At 40.0% G+C, this 10987-nt stretch overlaps 1 pseudogene; it reads left to right on the top strand.

The window, feature by feature from the left end:
* Positions 1-10365: 10365 nt before the first annotated feature.
* On the top strand, positions 10366-10484 carry LOC145414492 (5S ribosomal RNA; annotated as a pseudogene).
* Positions 10485-10987: the final 503 nt, after the last annotated feature.

The following is a 10987-nucleotide window of genomic DNA, read 5'->3' as shown; positions in this document are numbered from 1 at the left end:
AGTACCAGGAGAAAATGATAATGGGAAGAGACTGAAGGATATGTGTCAGGAGAGGAGGTTGTCCATGTGTAATTCGTATTTCAAACACAGAGATGCACATAAATATACATGGTATAGAGGGAACGGGGATCGTGTTGAAAGAAGCCTGATTGATTACGTGCTCGTAGAGAGGTCGATACTGGGAATGGATGCTGATTCGAGGGCTGTGAGAGGACGATGTGGAGGTCTGTCAGATCATATGATTGTGGTATGCAAGATCAAGCTGAGAGGATTTAGGTGGATCAGAAGAGAGAGGAGCTGTCAGGGAGAAAGACTGAAAGTTGAGAAGCTGAAGATCAAAGAAACTGCAGATGAATATAGGACCACAGTAGAGGATGAGTTAGAATTACTGAATTGGAATGAAATGGATCTGGACAGACTGTGGAATGCATATAGGGACTGCTTAGTTAGGAATGCTAAAGCGGTGTGTGGTGTGGCAAGAGTAACAACAAAGAAGAAAGGCATGGCATGGTGGGATGAGGAGGTAAAGAGAGCTGTGGAGGGAAAGAGGAAGAAGTGGCTAAAGTGGTTACAGGATAGGGGTTCAGTTGAAATAACAACTGAATATGTTGAGAGCAAGAAGCACGTAAAGAGACTAGTGAAGAGGAAAAAGATTGAGGTAAATGAGGATCTAAGAAGAAAAATGAATGCGAACTAATCCGAAAATAAAAAGTTATTCTGGAGAGAGGTGTGGAACTGTATAAGTGATAGTGGAAAGAAATGGGATGGTGTGAAGGATGCAGGTGGTAGATTATTAACCCATGGAGATGAAGTAAGGACCAGATGGAAAGAATATTTTGAAAGCCTGATGAATAGGGATAGAGAGAGCAGAGCAGCTGTAAACATGATTGGTTTTGGAGGTGTGCAGAGAAGGAATGCAGTGCCAGGAGACGTGACACTCGCACAGGTGAAGAGTGCTGTCAAGCGGCTGAAATTGGGATGAGGTGTATGCAGAGATGCTTAAATGTTATTTAAGTGGAGAAAATTGAATGAAGTGCTTGTTGGAGATATGTAAGAAGGCATGGATGAGTGAAACTGTGCCTGCACAGTGGAAAAAAGCTGTGATTGTACCCCTGTACAGAAATAAAGGTGAACGAAGTGAGTGCAAGAATTATCGTGGCATAAGCTTACTGAGTGTGGTAGGGAAGGTATATGGAAGAATTATTATAGAGAAAGTAAGAGTATCAGAAGTCCTAGTGAGTGATGAACAGGGTGGCTTTAGGAGTGGCAGAGGATGTGTGGATCAAATATTTGCAGTGAGACAGATAGTAGAGAAGGCTTGTGCGAAGGACCATAAGGTGTTTATGGCATTAATGGATCTGGAAAATGGATATGACAAAGTGGACTGAGAAGGATTGTGGAAAGTTCTGCGCATGTACGGTGTAGAGAGTAAGCTGGTAGGTGCCGTCAAGAGATTTTATGATGGTAGTGAAGCATGTGTCAGGGTTAATGGGCATCTAAGTGAATGGTTCACGATCAGTGTGGGTGTGCAATAAGGTTGTGTGATGTCCCCATGGTTGTGCAATGTATATATGGATGGGGTGATGAGAGAAGTGAAAACACGAGTAATGGAGAGAGGGATGGCATTAGTAATGAATGGTAATGGACGGAATATCTCAAATTCCTTGTATGCTGATGATGCAGTACTGCTTGCAAGTACCGGACAAGAGCTTGGTAGGCTAGTGCAGAGTTTTGCTGATGTCTGTAAGCGTCGTTCCTTGAGAGTAAATGTAGAAAAGAGTAAAGTGATGATTATTGACAGAGAAGGTGACTCGCAGTGCAATGTAACAGTGAATGGAGAGAGACTGGAATTGGTGAGAGAGTTCAAATACCTGGGTGAAGTGATAGAAAAGAGAGGAAAATGTGCAAAAGAAGTTCAAAGTAGAGTGACACAAGGAAGAAAAGTAGCTGGTGCAATGAAGTCCTTCATAGGAAACAGAGGCTTGAGTGTTGCAGCTGTGCGAGGCTTACATGAAGGAGTGTTAGTGCCAACTTTAACATATGGATGTGAGACTATGGTGTGGCATGAAAATGAAAAGTCAAGAGTAAGAGCAGTGGGGATGGGACTGCTTAGGAATGTATGCGGAGTACAGAGGGTGGATAGGATACGAAATAATGTGATTCGTGAAAGATGCGGATTGAGGAAGTCGGTGGACACCAGAGTGTACTGAGATGGTATGGTCATGTGGAGAGAATGGATAACAATGGAGTGGTGAAGAAGGTGTATCTGAGCAAATTCGAAGGAGTGAGGAGGCGAGGTAGGCCAAGGAGAAGGTGGAGAGATATGATGGATGAATGTGTGAGGAAGAGAGGTTTGGAAGTCGGTGAGGCTAGGGAACTGACAGGAGATCGAGCTTGCTGGATGAATTTTGTGAGGAGAAGTGCATGATCAGGGATTTTTGGCACCCCTTTTTAACGTGGCAGCATCTGGATTGACTCTGTCGGATACGATTATGTGAAACTACAGAACGTGATGAATGTTTTTGGCATATCCGATAGAGCAAGGATTCCGGGAGCTTGAATGATGAGTGAATGGAAGCGTGGCCCATTGCATTGGGCAATTTTGGGCTGTCTGGACATTACTACTCCTCACCCTGCCGTTGGGTGGGAAAGGAGGTCCGGATGATGATGATGATTATATATATATATATATATATATATATATATACACAGCATATAAATAGATAGATAGATATAGATATAGATATATGTATATATAGTATAGATAGATAGATAGATATAGATAGATAGATTGATAGATACAGTATATATATCTATATTTATATGTATCTCTCTCTCTCTCTCTCTCTCTCTCTCTCTCTCTCTCTCTCTCTCTCTCTCTCTAATATGTGTGTGTGTGTGTGTGTGTGTGTGTGTGTGTGTGTTTGTGTCTGCGTGTATGTGTACAAATATGCATACCTACAACCCTTACACACACACACACACACATGTATACACTGCTTGCAAATATGAGAATAGAATTCACATACATGAATGAAGACATGCTAAGAAGGATAATAACATCATTCATCAGACCAACCCTGGAGTATGCATCAGTAGTCTGGAGTCCTCATCTAAAAAAACACATAGACAAGATTGAAAAATTTCAAAAGGCCGCTACAAGATGGATACCAAGCTTAAGGGATCTAAGCTACGAAGAAAGACTAAATAAACTGAATCTACCAACAATACAGGAGAGAAGGAAATGAGGTGACATGATAATGCTATATAAATGCATATCAAGGAAGGAGAAAATAGACATAAATGATTACTTAACATATGGGGAAGCATCAGCAAGAGGACACTGGAAAAAAACTGCATGAGAAGAGAGGTGATAAAGACGTAAGGAAATTCACTTTCCCAAACAGAGCAATTGATCTATGGAATGCACTACCGAATGAAATAGTGTGTGCCAAAACAATTAACAAATTTAAGGATATGTACGATAAATATGGTTTAAGACACGGGACAGTACGAGCTTGACTCATTCCTGTAAAGATACAATTAGGTAAGAACTATTAGGTAAGGTAAGAACACACATACACGGAAACTTATGAGCATTTGGGGATGGATAGGGCTTGTGTAAAATCCTTCACTTTGTACTTAGTCCTGAACTAAAGAAGGAAAGAATAAATTAAAAAGTCTCTTCATAGCAAGAACATTCGGGTAATGCAAAATACGCCTCTGTATCTAAGGTGTAAAAGTCACACGCTTCGTATAATATTTTTTATTTATTCGTTATGAATTTCTGAAAATTAGAAGAGTGCAAGTTCTCTCCCCTCCAAGTTTGTCGAAATCTCATTAAACTTTTGTCTAAGTACCGCCAAGACTGCAGGGTCGGATAGCAAAGCTTATGAACTCCTTCAGTACAAACACTGTTTTTCATCATACAATCAGGTAAATTTTACTCAGTTTAGGAGAGACGTTTTGAAGTGGTATGGTTAGATATAGCCTACATTAACGACGTTACTGTCTGAGTGCTCTCGTTGAATATAAATGTCTGGTTGCTGCAAGAGTAAAATAGTGACTAAAGAGTGATAACATTCCCTGGAGAATGGAGAAACGGTTCTCACACAGCTACAGTAAATTGACATGTGGAAAGAACAAGACTTCAGTAGAGATTGTCGATGATTACTGATGAACGTGCAAGAACATAAAATCGCATTTAAAAACTTTTGCATGGTACCATCTTTGACCCACGAGTCCCTTTAGCAGGACAAAATACAAACAATGAAAAGGTTGTCTGTGAATACCTTCCCATGGAAAAAATGTACCATGTTAAAAGTGAAGCGGTGAAGAAATGAAGGAACTGCACCTAACTGGAAAGTGCTGAGATAGGTGGAAGAAATTAAAAAAAAAAAAAAAAAAAAAAAAAACTAAGGTTTCTGGAGTAATGTGGGGCTCGTTGCTAGGCCACTGGAGTGAGAAGGTTAGTTTTGGTATGATGACCTCGATATTTATAAATACTATTCTAAACCACCTCGCTGGCATGGTCGATAGAGGTTTCAGTTTGTAGGTAAGCATGCGCTTGTCCACCATTGTGCGAATCCAACAGGTGGTTGGAAGCGTTCCCGTTATCTAAATGCTCTCAATGATGTCAAATTGTTTCTTACTGCTTAAATTATAAGGAATATATCAACCTGGCCTCGGGTCCCTCTATCTGCACTTCTTTCAAAGCTCAGGTCTAGGTGACCGTTGGCTTTTTGATCATGCAATAACAATGATGGAAGTGTGCAGGTCATACACCTATATTCGAATACGGTTTCTTAGCCATGGGCTTTTGTGGAATGAAAGAGGTAAGATAGGACTGGATGTTACTGGAACTCGCCAGTTATATGGAAGCAGTGCATGCTTATTATCATTGTTCTTGCTCTTATATTAGGGGAAAGAATATATCAGAAATTTTATACTTACACCACACCTATACCGTTGAAATAGAACGACATCTTAAAGGGGTGTACTCCTCTCTCCCTGTCATTTCATCCCGCGCCGTTCCCCCCACCTGTCTCTGCCTACATCGCCCATGTCGTGGTACTTCTTCAATCTTCTTGGATACAGCTTAGAATTCGCCGCTTTAACAAACCTTCAACACCCACCTTCCCATATTTTACTGTCCCAGCAACCCAATATGCAGTATATGGTGACAAGTTTTATTGTTTTATTCTTGCTGTCTCCAGAAATTTTTCGTCAACTTTGGGGAGAGTTCTTGCAGTGAAGAGCAAAAAAATGCTATATCTTACCTCTCAGGTTCAAAAGTCTGTCCTCCACTGAATGACGGTGTTGGAAGATTTCAAGAAAAAGCTAAAAAAAAAAAAAAAAAAAAAAAAGGTCACTGGGTTCAGGGGGATAACTTTTAATTTCGTGATATATTATCTTGTTTACTCTACTTACTTTCTATCTATCTATCTATTGCCAGACGCCTCAATCCCGTTTGGGGTGGCCACAAACATATCGCCTACAAGTCGCCCTGTCCCTCGCCATTTCACTGCCCTGCTCCCAACTCACACCCCCCTCTCTCATAAACCTCTCCACCCCATCCCTCCATCTCATCCTCGGCCTCCCCCTCCCTCTTCCCCCCCCCACCTCACTCACGTACACTTTCGTCGTCAGTCTTTCACCCTCCAGATGATTTTATTAATATTAGTCGAGACTTTTCGAACAGGAGGGGTCAAACATAGCCTTTATTAACCCTTTCATTACATGAGGTCTGTCCTGCGATAAATAAAATCTTCTAGAGGCAGCAAGAATAAAAATGAAAATAAGTTATCGAGAGTAAAGAGGCAATGCCGCACTACACACCACCTTTATAAGATCTGCTTTCATAGAAGGCTGTTTCACTTCAATGACATGTATTTAATTTCATTCTTACTATTTTAGTTAGCCTATGAGAGACATACTTGAGGAATCAGATAAAGTATTTATTAACTCGTTCAGTATATTTCCTACATTAAAAAAAAAAAAATGACCAGTGGCAACATGAATAAAAGAATAAGCCATAAACAAACGCCATCTGACTGACCAGGTTTAGGACCATATTCTTTGAAGAATTCGAGATTTCGTACCTGCTTTTCATAAGCAGCTCATGTTGCAAAATATCCAAACATGCTGACGTTAAAAAAGACAGTTTATAGAATTAAGTGATACACGTGAACAGCACAAAAAAATCTTGAATATTTGGAGAACTGTTCACTTGGGCTCAAACTTGAATACAGTTGTTATTTTCTAAATGTTGGTAACAGGAATAAAAACCTTAACAACTGTAAGAACATTCACTTACTCTAAAATGTAAACCTAGTCAAAAATGTGTGAATAATAGTAACAACTGATTTAAAACCAAATATATGGTTCAAATGAACAGTAAGGAAAGATGCAAAACTAATTGATTTCAAAGAAAAAAGAATCGAATTTAGATGAGATAGCATTATCCTTTTCATATAGAGTTCATTAATATGCCGACATCTGGAGTATTGTGTTCAGGCACGAATTACAAAAATGTAACTGAGACTTACAACGAAAAAATTACAGTACAGCAAAGTGACACTGTAACTAACCTCTAAAGTTCGGGTGACGGACATAACCATCGTAAAACAAGTGTTTGGGGTAGCTCAGATGATTGACATTGCCTCTTTGCTTTTCCCACCAGAGACTGAAGTCCTATCCATTTTCTACAGTGCTCAGTTGATATAGGAATATAGGAGGCGGGTGAGGTACTCTGCCAGTCTTCCACCGGAAATAGGAGGCGTAGATGCAGTGATTTTTTATTTTGCATAGTACGATTTTCTTGCCGCCATGGGTGGCGGCCCAGTCCATGCCACTTTGCCCCTGTCAAGAAGTTGAGTAATGGTGCGATTAAGCTACTTTTAGAACGGGAATTCTACTGGGGCAAGGGGGAATGTGAATGTGTGCGAACAGTTATGTCTGGCTCCGGACGGTGTGCAACCAGCTTGCCCTAGCCATCAATTTATCAGCTAATACGGATGCAGCTTGCCATGATCTCTAAATTTACTTTCAGTCATCACCTGCCTCCACAACACCTCCACCTAGAGACCTGGAGACACATGCAATGGGCAGTCGAAGTATTGTTAAGTATTTTGAACATTTCAGATGCTGTAGTTACTGCAATTATGATGGTTTGGAAGCAGGCAACTTTCGGAAATACCCCCCAAATACGGAAAGGGCCCAGCACACTAAACTCCTGAGCTTTAAGGGCAAAGGAATGAATCATTGAAGAAATGAACAGAGGTGTTAAATATTTTGTTCTGGTTGCCAAAGTGTGGACTCCATGCGGATGTGAATCAAGTATATAACATTATGATAATATCTGTCAGTATGACAGTTGATTAGTAGTTTACAAGAGAACGGTCAAATTATACTGGACGTAATGATTGTTAAAAGAATGGCAAATGGATGCACTCAAATTTAGCAAACCATATGTTCTTTCATAAAGTTACAAATATGTGAACAAACTGCCTGGGAACCTAGGAGACTGTGATACAGTAATCACTTTTTAAACTCACTTGGATAAATATCTAGCCCCTAATTTCCAGAGAACCACGTTCAAAGCCGAACAAAAACAAAGCTGAACAGATATTTTCCCCTCTCATCTACATCACAAGGACTACAACCATACTGCATCATCATCAATTAAGGCGCATTTCCCTTCCAAATTAAGTTGGCGTGAAACGTGTCATACCAATCACCATAACATCCTATGAAATTTTCATGACAATTTTTCTACACTGCATGGTGGTCCTTTACTCATTCTCATGCTGACTTCGGCTGGAGGGTTTAATGGGAGGGTTGGTAAGGGGAAGGGGGGGGGGAGTGTTCCTGTTTTGCTATTTTGATCTTCACATTATTGTATTAGATACTACTGCTATAATCTTCTGTGCAACAAAGAACCTTAAAAGGGCCATTAGCTATGTTATTCTTTGCTTTTCATTGCACTCATTTAAACATCGTCTTCACCAGTGTCAACCTAACATCTCCCGGATTCACAGTCTTTCTTTCCTCCTTTATTCTTCCAACACCTTTCATCATTCTGCGTCCATCCTATACTCCTCTTTCACTTTCTCCCCCACATTTCCGCTCTCAATTTAACCATTCTCTTCCTACCCCTCTTCCTTTCACACTTCCTCTTTCACTTTCACCTTCGCATTCTGTTTCGCTCCTCTCTTGAAACTTAGTTATATACACCTTCATACTGAATTTTCAACACACTTGTTTCTCTTACATACCATCTCCTTCCTGGAACCCAGTCTTTCTACCACACCCTTCCTAGTCATCCTCACCCATCTCCATCCCTGCTTCTTATCTACCTCCCTCTTCATTCTATCTTCACTTACTTTCTTATTGTACTTTCTCATCTACTCTACAGCTTCCCCTAATCCCGAAAATCAATCTCTTTTTGCAATCCACGGCTCGGGCGAGGAATGTTTGAGGCATTTTTTTTTTTCAAATGATGGTCTAATAAAATGTATTGCCTATTACCTGGGATCTACAGGAGAGTTACTGACAGCTGTCGTAGGGCTACCGATGGAAATATTTCAGAAGTTTTCTTTGGGTTCACTATGCGTGCATTTGCTTGGAGTCCAGTTGTGTAGTGTGACTGCACAGTTTTCTCAGTATGTTCCCCCTTTCCCTGCCCCCATGCCCGCATCCCTTCCTTTCCTTCTCAGCCTGCTCATTCTGCCGTCCCTCATTGCTACAATCAACCCGAACCTTATTCATTCGATTACCAGCCCAGTCCACATTCTTTTCGCCCATACACTCTTTCCTTTCGCCTCACTGTGTTTACCTACCACTCCCCATTCTCTCTCTCTCTCTCTCTCTCATACTCAAATCCCCACACTTTTCCAAGCTCCCCTTTTTACCACCCTTTCTTCAGGCAGCAGTGTCCTAAAAAAGGATCAAATGGACGATTAATCAAGCGCCTTTTCCTCCATGTCATACTGACAAAAAAGTGGGAGCATTCTCATAGTGCAACACCCGCGTGCCCACAAAACCATCTGATGACTAAACCTTTCACTTTGTCCTGTATCCCCTGAACCATACCGCAAAGTTTGATCTAAATCTGATTGAAGGTGTTTTAGTTGATCATGCTATGTGATCTTGGCTTTAAAACTTTCTCTGTGATCCTGCTATTTAATTGCTTTCAAAATTAAATTCCTTTGAACTTAACTTACATTGCACACATCACAAAGTTCGTCTAAATCGGATAATATGACATTGCTTTTGACTTATCAAAAAGTCTTTAGGCCTTATTTTCAACTCTTCACCAAACTTAATCTAAATCGGGTTGAAAACTATTTAAGCTGCCATTACTTAGTGAAACTCTGACCATGCTCTTTGATCAAGCTATTTGACTGATTCTTTTCATTAACAATACCACTCATTGACTGTCCTCCTTCCTCTCCACAGAAGTCAGTTAAACCTTAAAAGAAATCGATTGAGTTTTTGTTACACACACACACACACACACACACACACACCAGAACGCGCCCGCGCTCCAGAAAAATATATATATATATTACCAAGCCTCAAGTTACCAGATGGAACGCAGTAGAGTGGGTGTGGATGTATGTGAGTTAGTGATTGTGGATGTGGGTAAGTGATGGTGATGTGAAAAGTTGTGGGTTTGGGTGAGGTTGAGTATGGGTGAAAATGAAATTGGAACAGGAATTGACGAATGTTTTCTTCATGTAATTACAGTTGTTCATATTATCACAGGATAGAGATTTTATATCTGCTATTATGGGTTAGCTGCGTTGTCAGATATGTCAGAGTAAGAAGGCTTTGCGTCGTAGATGTAATACTTTCAAAAACCAAGATGAAATTATAGTCAGCGAATGTAAACACACACATGACGTCATTAGTACACTTGACTTTCACATAAAACATTTTCCATGTTTCACACAGTCGTCACTACAACAAGGGATGAAAACTAGACCAGAATTTGTATCTTCATGTCAAGAGATTTTTCAAATTGTGGTCATGATATTTACACACACACACACACACACACACACACACACACACAAATATATATATATATATATATATATATATATATATATATATATATATATATATATATATATATATATATATATATATATATTGTTACGGAACAGAGAAAGATAATGTACACTTTAAGTGAGAATACTAAAAATCACTACTGTCCCATAAAGTTCCAGGTTCAAAACAAAAGAGTTAGGTAAAATTACAAGTTAAAGTTTAATGCTCAGACTTAACAACAAAACATTCAGGACTCATAAGGATAATGTAATGGCAAAAAACAGGTTAAATATATGGTTAACTGCAATAGGCTCTATTAACACCACGTTGAGTACACCGCTTCCCGTCCGATCAGCGAAGTTAAGCAACGTTGGGTCTGGTTAGTACTTGGATGGGTGACCGCCTGGGAACACCAGATGCTGCTGGCATCCCTACGTGTCAAGTGGGGTTGGTGGAGGATTAGTGCCCCTCCCTGTAAAACAGTTAACTCTAAGCCCTTGGCCACCCCGTTTGGGATACATGGCGTCTGGCAGTGAATGAATGAATGAACACGAAATTAGCATGAGTAAATTTATCTAAGTCAGCCCTGATAAAATGAAAATACCAGATAATACTCAGTGAATACAAGATATATTATTACAGATACAAAATATTATTAATAATGGCAGACAGTAAAACTTTACATTAAGCACAAAAACCTCACTAGGCCTACGAATCAACACCTTATGCTATACAGTACAAGAAAAAATGCAATAACAGTTATACTCAAATTACACAGCTGCTAGATGGTTGGAGACTTCCTGAGCACTCACAATAATAACAACTGTACAGGGGAGGACAGAGATGTGAACAAAATGAGGAGTAGATCTAAGTGGCAATAATGCAGAGACTGAGCTCATTATATAGGGGCCGGCAGAGCTTGATACAACTT

The sequence above is a fragment of the Coenobita brevimanus genome, chromosome 99 (genome assembly GCF_032717465.1).
Source record: "Coenobita brevimanus isolate Jiangsu-jjx chromosome 99, ASM3271746v2, whole genome shotgun sequence".
Taxonomy (NCBI): domain Eukaryota; kingdom Metazoa; phylum Arthropoda; class Malacostraca; order Decapoda; family Coenobitidae; genus Coenobita; species Coenobita brevimanus.
The sequence above is the reverse complement of the archived record's forward strand: the minus strand, read 5'-3'. Positions and strand labels throughout refer to the sequence as shown.